The sequence below is a fragment of the Nomascus leucogenys genome, chromosome 4 (assembly GCF_006542625.1).
Source record: "Nomascus leucogenys isolate Asia chromosome 4, Asia_NLE_v1, whole genome shotgun sequence".
NCBI classification, from domain to species: domain Eukaryota; kingdom Metazoa; phylum Chordata; class Mammalia; order Primates; family Hylobatidae; genus Nomascus; species Nomascus leucogenys.
The window spans coordinates 77,774,354-77,783,448 of NC_044384.1; the positions used below are offsets into that span (position 1 = coordinate 77,774,354).

Sequence of the window (9,095 nt, forward strand, 5' to 3'; positions counted from 1 at the left end):
TCTGTTGCCCAGGCTGGAGTGCAGTGGTGTGATCCCAGCTCACTGCAGCCTCGACCTCCTAGGCTCAAGTGATCCTCCCACCTTAGCCTCCCAAGTAGCTGGGAATACAGGCATGTGCCACCATGCCTAGCTACTTTTTGTATATTTTTTTGTAGAGATGGGGTTTCACCATGTTGCCCAGGCTGGTCTCAAACTCCTGGGCTCAAGTGATCCATCCACCTTGGCCTCCCAAAGTGCTGGGATTACAGGTGTGAGCCACAACACCTGGCCCCTCTTTGCTTTCACCCCCACAGTCACATGAGCCAATTTCTTAAAATAAATTTTTCCCTTTATATTGCTTTAGAGGAAAGGTAAAATTATAAATTTGGAGTTAAATGAATGATAGCAGTCTACACTTTTTGGAGTTTTAAGGTTTTGGGAGACCTTTTTTATAAATGAGAATGATCTGTAGCAACTAAGTACATCAGGCACAGAGAATTAATGAAAGTCCAAATTCGGATACAATAAAGGCAAATCTAGCATTTGGATGGAAGAGTTTTACCGTTGTCCCATACCCAGGTGCCCCTTTCAGTCTCTCAGAGCCTTCAGAAGGACTCAGATGTCCCTTTGGTACTGAGCACTTTTTTCAGGGCACCTTTGACATCCTTGTTCCTAAGGGTGTAAATCAAAGGGTTGAGTAATGGTGTGATAAAGGTGTAAACAAGGGCAAACTGGCGGTCCTCATCTACAGAGGAGCTGGACTGGGGATGCAAGTATGCCAAGGCACAGCAGCCATACTGCAGCAGGACCACGGTGAGGCGGGAGGAGCAGGTGGAGAAGGCCCAGCGGCGGCCCTCGGCAGAACGGATGCGCAGGATGACACAAGTGATGAACACGTAGGAGACGCAGATGAGCAACAAGCGGACGGTCAGCACGAGGATGCTCACGACATAGAGGACAGCCTGGTGCATGCGGATGGCAGTGCAGGCCAGGTGCAGGACGGGAGGTACATCGCAGAGGAAGTGGTTAATTTCCCGGCGGTGGCTGCAGAAGGGCAAGGTGGAGATTAAGGCGGTGAGCTGCAGGGAGAGGAAGAGGGCCAGGCCCACGGCGCCGCCCAGCATCTGCACGCACAGCTTGCAGCTCATGATGACGGTGTAGTGCAAAGGGTGGCAGATGGCCACATAGTGGTCATAGGCCATGATCGCCAAGAGGAAACAGTCAGCACCACCAAGTGTGAGAAAGAAGAACATTTGGGCCCCACATCCAGCCAATGGAATGTGCTTCTGGGCCCCCAAAATGTTGGAAAGCATCAAGGGCACCACAACGGTGGTGTAGCAGATCTCTACAAAGGACAGGTTGGACAAGAAGAAATACATCGGGGTTCAGAGAACGCTGCGTGTGCATACAACCCAGATGATGGCTGTGTTGCCACAGAGGATCATCAAGTAGAAGAAGAGGAAGAGAAGGAAGAGAAGAACCTGAAATTCAGGGACTGGTGAACACACGGAACACAAACTCAGTGGGCCAGACTGGTTGAAGACAGGTTTCCATACAAGCACGCCTTGTGCAAAAGGATAGGAAGCACTGAGCTGTCCTTAGCTGAGTTGCTTTATTGCCTGAGTAAAATAAAGAGGGAGGACTTTATTTCTGAGGTGGGAATTACCTAATTGTCATTGAGATCCCCCCCCCTTTTTTTTTGAGACAGGGTTTCACATTGTTACCCAGGCTGGAGTGCAGTGGCATGATCACAGTTCACTGCAGCCTCTACTTCCCAAGCTCAGGTGATTCCCCCATCTCAGCCTCCTGAGTAGCTAGAACTACAGGCCCACTCCACTATTCCAGTTAATGTTTATACTTTTTGTAGAGATGGAGTCTTTCTTTCTTGCTCAGGCAGGTCTCGAACGCCTGGGCTCAAGCTATCCTTCAGCCTCAGCCTCCCGGAGTGCAGGGATTACAGGTATGAGTCACTGCACCCAACCTGATACTCCAATTGTAATTAAACATAGGGAATTATTTTCCTCTGAAATCTTCATGTGTATTTTCTTGAAGAGAAAGAAACAGATTTCTAAAGTGTTTCAAGCATTACACTTTAAAATATAAGTTTACTTTAAAATATAAGTTTAAGATAGTAGAACAGTGGTTACTAGGGGAGTGAGGGAGAGGAGATAGGATAGGTAAGTCCAATGGTATAAACTTGCAGCTGCGTAGGATGAATAAGTGCAGGATCTAATGCATATATAGCATGAGGACTATAGTTAATATTGTAGTATGCACTGAAAATTTGTGAAGAGAGTAGATTTTAGTTGCTCCTACCATAAAAAAGTGCCAACTATGTGAGGTGATGGATATGCTAATTTGCTTGAATATACTACATAATTCACTATGTATATGTATATCAAAATATCATGTTGTACACCTTAAATATACACAATAAAATATAAATGTAATAAACATAGATTTATGAGTTAGGTCTCTGTTTCTGCTAAAGTTTCATAATTGTATAATGATAAACATCTATAGATAAAATATTAGATGATTCAATCATTCTTATTAATCCCAGTGTTTTGGTCTTATAGAGGACTGGGAGTACAACTTCATTGCAATTTTATTCTGACGTATGTTATTTATTTTTATTTATTGAAGTATTTTCTGTAAGACTTCAACTGTGTTTGGAAATCAAATAGATTGACACATAAAGGCATTTAGTTGCTTGATAGGCAGTCACAAGAGTGAAGCTAGCTGAAGTAAGGAAAGATGATGAGGAAACTAAAAATTCCATAGCAGAAAAAAAAAATAAAAAAACTCTGCTTTCTAAAAAATTATTTTGAGGCAAATTTTTATCTAAAATATCTGTTTTGTAGCATCAAAACCCAGGACATGATGTTTTAAGAAAAACGCATTCTGATCAATGAATCCTATGCTCAATAAAATTGTTGGAATTTTTTAGATTTGCCAATGCTCTGGAGTTCTGTCCTTCATATCTATGCTGAAAACAACTAAAAAGTTTAGTTAGTTAAAAATATCAAAATTAAAAGTCAATATTGGGTATTTGCAATAGAAAAGTGGAGAGAATTAAAGCATAGTAAAACACAGGTATATCTAAGTAATTATTTCAAATATTGTTTTATAAAGAGCAAAAATTTCAAGTATAGTTCTTGAAAAATGCATTATGGGAAACAGTTTTTAAACCCCGTCTCTACTAAAAATACAAAAATTAGCTGGGTGTGGTGGCATGTGCCTGCAGTTCCAGCTGCTTGGGAGGCTGAGGCAGGAGAATCACTTGACCTCAGGAGGCAGAGGTTCCAGTGAGTTGAGTTCACGCCACTGCACTCCAGCCTGGCAACAGAGACAGGCTTCATCTCAAAAAAAAAAAAAAAAAAGTAATCTGGATCTAATATCTCAACTGATTTTGAAATGTATAAGGAAAATGGGTAGGGGAGAAGAGAGGTAATATTGTGCTAGTTTCCTCAAACTGTTTAAGAAATGATTCAGTATAAACTATAATATTACTTAGATGTGAATAATTGTAGAAAAGTTTATTCTACTTATATTCTTTACCTTTTAATATTAATTACTTTAATAGTAAGTACAAATAGAATGCACTTTTTCAAATATGCATTGTGTCTATCTATCATCTATCTTTTCCCTCAAAATAAGAAAAAAAATGAAAGAATGAAACTATTATTCAAAAGAAAAAGAAGCAAACAAAAATGGGTAAGAAATTATATAGAACAAAAATATTTTTAAAAAAGTTTTTGGAAGCAGAATAAAACATATCAATTATTATAATAAATGTTGATAGGCATATATCTCCTATAAAAAGATGTTTAGATTGATTTAAGATGCAAAAGAATGTTTTTAAGAGGCAAAAAATAGCACCATGGAAAAGCTATTACTCTTATTCAATATTTTTTCAGAAAGTTCTACAAAGTGAAATAAGCCATGTCCTCCAACCAATAAAGATGATAGATATCTGACTGTCCCTATGAAAACCTCAAGACAACTAAGAAATTGTTAGAACTAATATGGAAATTCCTTAAGATGACCAATAATTAACTAATTTCCATTTAGTCACTTTGTTCTCTTTCTCTCTATGGAGGGTATCCGTAGGACACCCAGTTCTAAGCAAGATTTCACTCCAGTACATCTGAACACTTCTACTCCCACCATTTGAGGTTTTTGCTTGTGAAGTCAACTGCATTTGATTCCAACTGTCAATAAACCAAGTACACTTAATATTGCAAAAGTTAATAGTGCATGAAATGTATACACTATTGAACTACGAATGTGAAAGAGGATTCTTTCAATGGATATCAATGTAAATATTTTGAAATTATTTGATAAAAATGAATTGCAAACAAACAATAACTTACTGATGAATTAGCTAAGATGGGCAGAGCTACTATATATGTTTGAGGGAAAAGATCATAAAAATCTTGGATAATGTAGCATGCATTTTGTTTCACAAGAATCTTTAAAGACACTGATATTGCAAATTGTAGACAATGATTTGGGAATGTGGTTCACATAAGAAAACTTCAGTTTGCAATAATCATCCCACACAAAACACATACACAAAAAGTCTTGATCATACATCAGAGGGTTAGGGGTAAAAATGTTCATTTATATGTTTTAAGTTAAATTTTTATAATGTATACATTTAAAAAATTAATTTCCTTGTAACTGACTTTTCAATTAATTGATCAAGCACTGGCTGCTTTGGATAAAAGGGCTTTTACTATACGTAAAACACAATAGTTTTCCCCATATCGACAATAACTAGTTAGAAAATTATAACACCAAAAGTCACACAAATATAAAATATCAATAAATGTAACATGTAATAACTAATACAAATTTAAGGCAATTGTTAAAGCTTTTTGATGGTAAAACTTAAGAATATTATGTGTCTTCAAAATAACACAAAATTTTGCTGAAAATCTGATAAGAATTTCAAGAGAATTTGTGTATGTGCATGTACATGTACTTTATAATGTGATTTTAAAGTTTATTTGGAAGAATAATCGATTGAGAATAAGTAGATGTTAAATAAGAATATTTAGATATATTCTCATTTACATGCTAAATGAGAATAAGATGTTAAAGTAGATGTTAACAACCATTAAAATGCTAAGAAAGATGTTTAAAAGAGAACAAAAGTGAAACTTGTACTAAAAATTTAAATATTGCATAAACTATAATATTTCATAAATACATAATATATTATAATTGCATCAGAAATGAAAAATAAGTGTAGGAATAGAGAGACAGTTCCATAAAACAAAAATACACATGAATATATGAGTCTTAAATACACAGTAAAGTCAAGATAGCAAAACAGAGTGGTTCAGAGCTCTTTGCCAGCAGACTACTTGTGTTCTAAGTAATCTTGGACACTTTACATAAAATCTTTATACTTTAATTTTTCTCGCCTATAATATGGGAATAATAAATGTACTTACCAGTAGGGTTTCTGTGATGATACGATGAAAACAAATAAAAGGCACTTAAAGCTAGTGCCTATAAACATCCACTAAATGTCAGGTCTTACTGTTTTTCAAATAACCACAGCTTTGGAATAATGGGCTAATATTTGTTTTGACATTATTTTCCTGTTACTATAACTGAAGTTTATTTTGGATGATCAAAATTTATGTTCTCAAAAAGAGAAATCATAAAGGTAATAGAAGACTGTATAGTTAAGGGCAAAACTAAGACCTCATTCCAGCAAGCTTAATTATTAGAAGGTGGAATCCACCTTGCAATCTTTGGTTCTTGGATTTTGCACTTTTAATATGTATCAATTGCTTTGCAATTTAGTCATAGACATTGCAAAAATATGCGCAGAAAAGACAGATTAGTTGAACAATTCTGTTGCAGTGTCTGAAACAAATACCCAAACTCTGTCTGGGTCTAAATTTGTAGGAGAGGGAGGCAATCTCCTATGAACTGAGAGTTGAGAAGCCTCCAAAAATACCTCCTGCCTCAGTGTCCCTCTAAATGCACTGACACTTGAAGGAATTTCTTGCTAAGCATTCCTACAAGAAAACACACAGCCTTTAAAGTCTTCCCATCTGCGTTTAATCCTGACGCTGCCCCATGCCAAGTCTCTGGCTTTGTGAAATTTACTTAGTAAATAAAGCTTACAAAGCAGTTTTCTTAGCTATCTTGCAGAGCTAGTGTGAATATTAGTAAAAAAAACTATATATGGAAAGTGCCCTGTGCTATGCCCAGCTTTTCTTTCCCGAAACTTTTTTTATGGAAAAACACACGTAACATAAAATTTACCATCTTAGGCCGGGCGCGGTGGCTCACGCTTGTAATCCCAGCACTTTGGGAGGCCGAGGCGGGCGGATCACGAGGTCAGGAGATCGAGACCACGGTGAAACCCCGTCTCTACTAAAAATACAAAAAATTAGCCGGGCGTGATGGCGGGCGCCTGTAGTCCCAGCTACTCTGAGAGGCTGAGGCAGGAGAATGGCGTGAACCCGGGAGGCGGAGCTTGCAGTGAGCCGAGAGCGCGCCACTGCAGTCCGGCGTGGGTGAAAGAGCGAGACTCCGTCTCAAAAACAAAAAAAAAAAAAAAAAATTTACCATCTTAATCATTTTAAGTGCAGTTCAGCAGTGTTAAAGTACATTTATATTCTTGTGCAACCATCACCTCACTACTATCTGTCTCCAGAACTCTTTTCATCTTGCAAAACTGAGTCTCTGAACTGTTAAACAATGACTCCCATTTCTCCCTATCCCCACCCTCTGGCAATCACTGTTCTACTCTCTGTCTCTATAACTTTGACTACTTTAGGGTCTTCATATAAGTGAAATAATACAGTTTTTATCTTTTTGTGACTGACTTATTTTGCTTAGTATGTTTGGCTTTTAATAGGGGCTCACCCCTTCCCAGTCCCTTACCCTCTCCAATCACTTGAATACTAGCTTATCTCCTTGAAATCATGGAAACTCCCTCAGCCTGACAACCTTTTCGTTCTTTCATTTTCTTAGCTAATTTCTGCAGTTTGCAGCTCAGGATTCAGCTCAAAAATCAGTTATCTAGAAAGCATCCCTAATTCTCATTTTCCTCTCACCTTCAGGATAAGGTGCTCCTCCTATGAACTACTGTAGAACTGCGCATGTTTCTCAATTACAAGATGGTTAGCCCTGAGTCAGGCTAATTGCTGACAAGCGAGCAAGCAGATAAGCAAGGAAGCTAGCCGGCCTTTATTGAGCACTTTATATGCTGAAATCATATTCTCAGCTCTGTGGGGGAATATGAAATAAAATTATATTAAAAAGAGTCTTTGTTGGCTGGGCACGATGGCTCACACCTGTAATCCCAGCACTTTGGGAGGCTGAGGCATACGGATCATGAGGTCAGGAGTTTCAGACCAGCCTGGCCAACGTGGTGAAATCCCGTATTTACTAAAAATACAAAAATTAGCCAGGTATGGCGGCATGTGCCTTTAATCCCAGCTACTCAGAAGGCTGAGGCATGAGAATCGCTTGAACCTGGGAGACAGAGGTTGCAGTGAGCCGATATTGTACCACTGGACTCCAACCTGGGTGACAGAGCGAGACTCCATCTCAAAAAAAAAAACAAAAAAAACAAGTCCTTGCCCCCAATCATATAAAGGAGATCTGACATTTAAAGAAATCTGGGAAAAAATCTTCTAAATTAAGGTTTTTTAAATTATCTTTTTAGAAAAATAGATATAAAATACTCCTTCTCCCAAATAGAACAACACGTAGATAGATCGACAGATAGGTAGGTAGATAGATAGATAGATAGATAGATAGATAGATGAATGGATAGATAGATCCACAGATAAATAGAGTAATGGATAAAAACATAAGTAGATACAAAGATGCATATATCCACAGTCAAGCACATTTGGGAAACACTAAAAATTGTATCTCTTTGTGATCCACAATGATATTAGCATTAAAAGCCTCTGAGAATTATGTATTATACATGAGAAATATGTATAAATTTAACTCTTTTAAAAAAATTTATTTCTGTATGAAATGTTTTTTCACACAGTTCAACTAGCATTTCATAAAAGCCTCTTTAGATGCTGTAAAAAGCATTTTGAATATAATAATAAGTTACATCGTGATATTTAGGCAGTATCTAAGCTAACTTTATGTGTTAATTCAGTTACACTTCACAGCAACACCATGGGACAGGCAATATTTTAATGCCTTTCTTGCAAATAAAGAGCTGAGGTCCCCAAAGATTAGGTAACTAGTCCAAGATCAAGCAGCTGGTCAGTGGTGGAGTTGAGATTTAAGCTGAAGCATATTGAATCTAGAAAATGAAGACCTGAGTTTGAGCTCTGTTGGGTAAGCTACAATCAAAGCTTCATTTTCTTCAACTGGGAAGTGTGGATACCCAATCCATTATGTTATTTGAGTTATTCAATTCTTTTTCAATAGACCTTTATGTGCTCCCTACAGTTGAAAGCAAGGATTGGCAAACTTTGGTTATAAAGGGCCAGATTGTAAAATTTTAGGCATCATGGGCCAAATCAGTTGTTTGAACATAATTTGTCTGCCTCCCTTCCTCCATCTTTTCTCTTCCTCCCTCCTTTCTCTCTCTCGTTTTTTCTTAAAAATGTAAAACATATTCTTTGTTAAATGGCTGTAAAAAGGAGGCTGAATTTTAACTTTAGGTCTAACTTGCCTACCCTTGCTATAAAGTATTAAACAGTATAAGTTAATATCAGTCAGGAAACAGAAGAGCCAATTAGTTGTTAAACAGTAAAGTGTCTGAAGATGGTTCCTTTACCTCATTGCAATTCACTTCGTTTCATCAGCCATCAAAGAAAATTTATACCGGTAAACTTTTTTTCAGAAATGCTAAAAGTTTCTGCCATAGATGATTAAGGGAACTCGTTCAGAATGCTTTCCTGTCTTATATATCATGTTCTTAAAGGACAAAATGCAATAAGAATACATGGGCTCTTGATGTGTAAAATCTTCTAGAAATATTTAAACAAATGAACAGAAGGTAATGACCTTGAAACATCTACATATGAATGAGAAAGACAGCCAGGCACGGTGGCTCACGCCTGTATCCCAGCATTTTGGGAGGCTGAGGCAGGCGGATCACCTGA

General features: G+C 37.5%; 1 pseudogene; it reads right to left on the minus strand.

Annotated features, from left to right (window-relative positions):
* Positions 1-584: 584 nt before the first annotated feature.
* Positions 585-8,855, minus strand: LOC100585994 (annotated as a pseudogene).
* Positions 8,856-9,095: the final 240 nt, after the last annotated feature.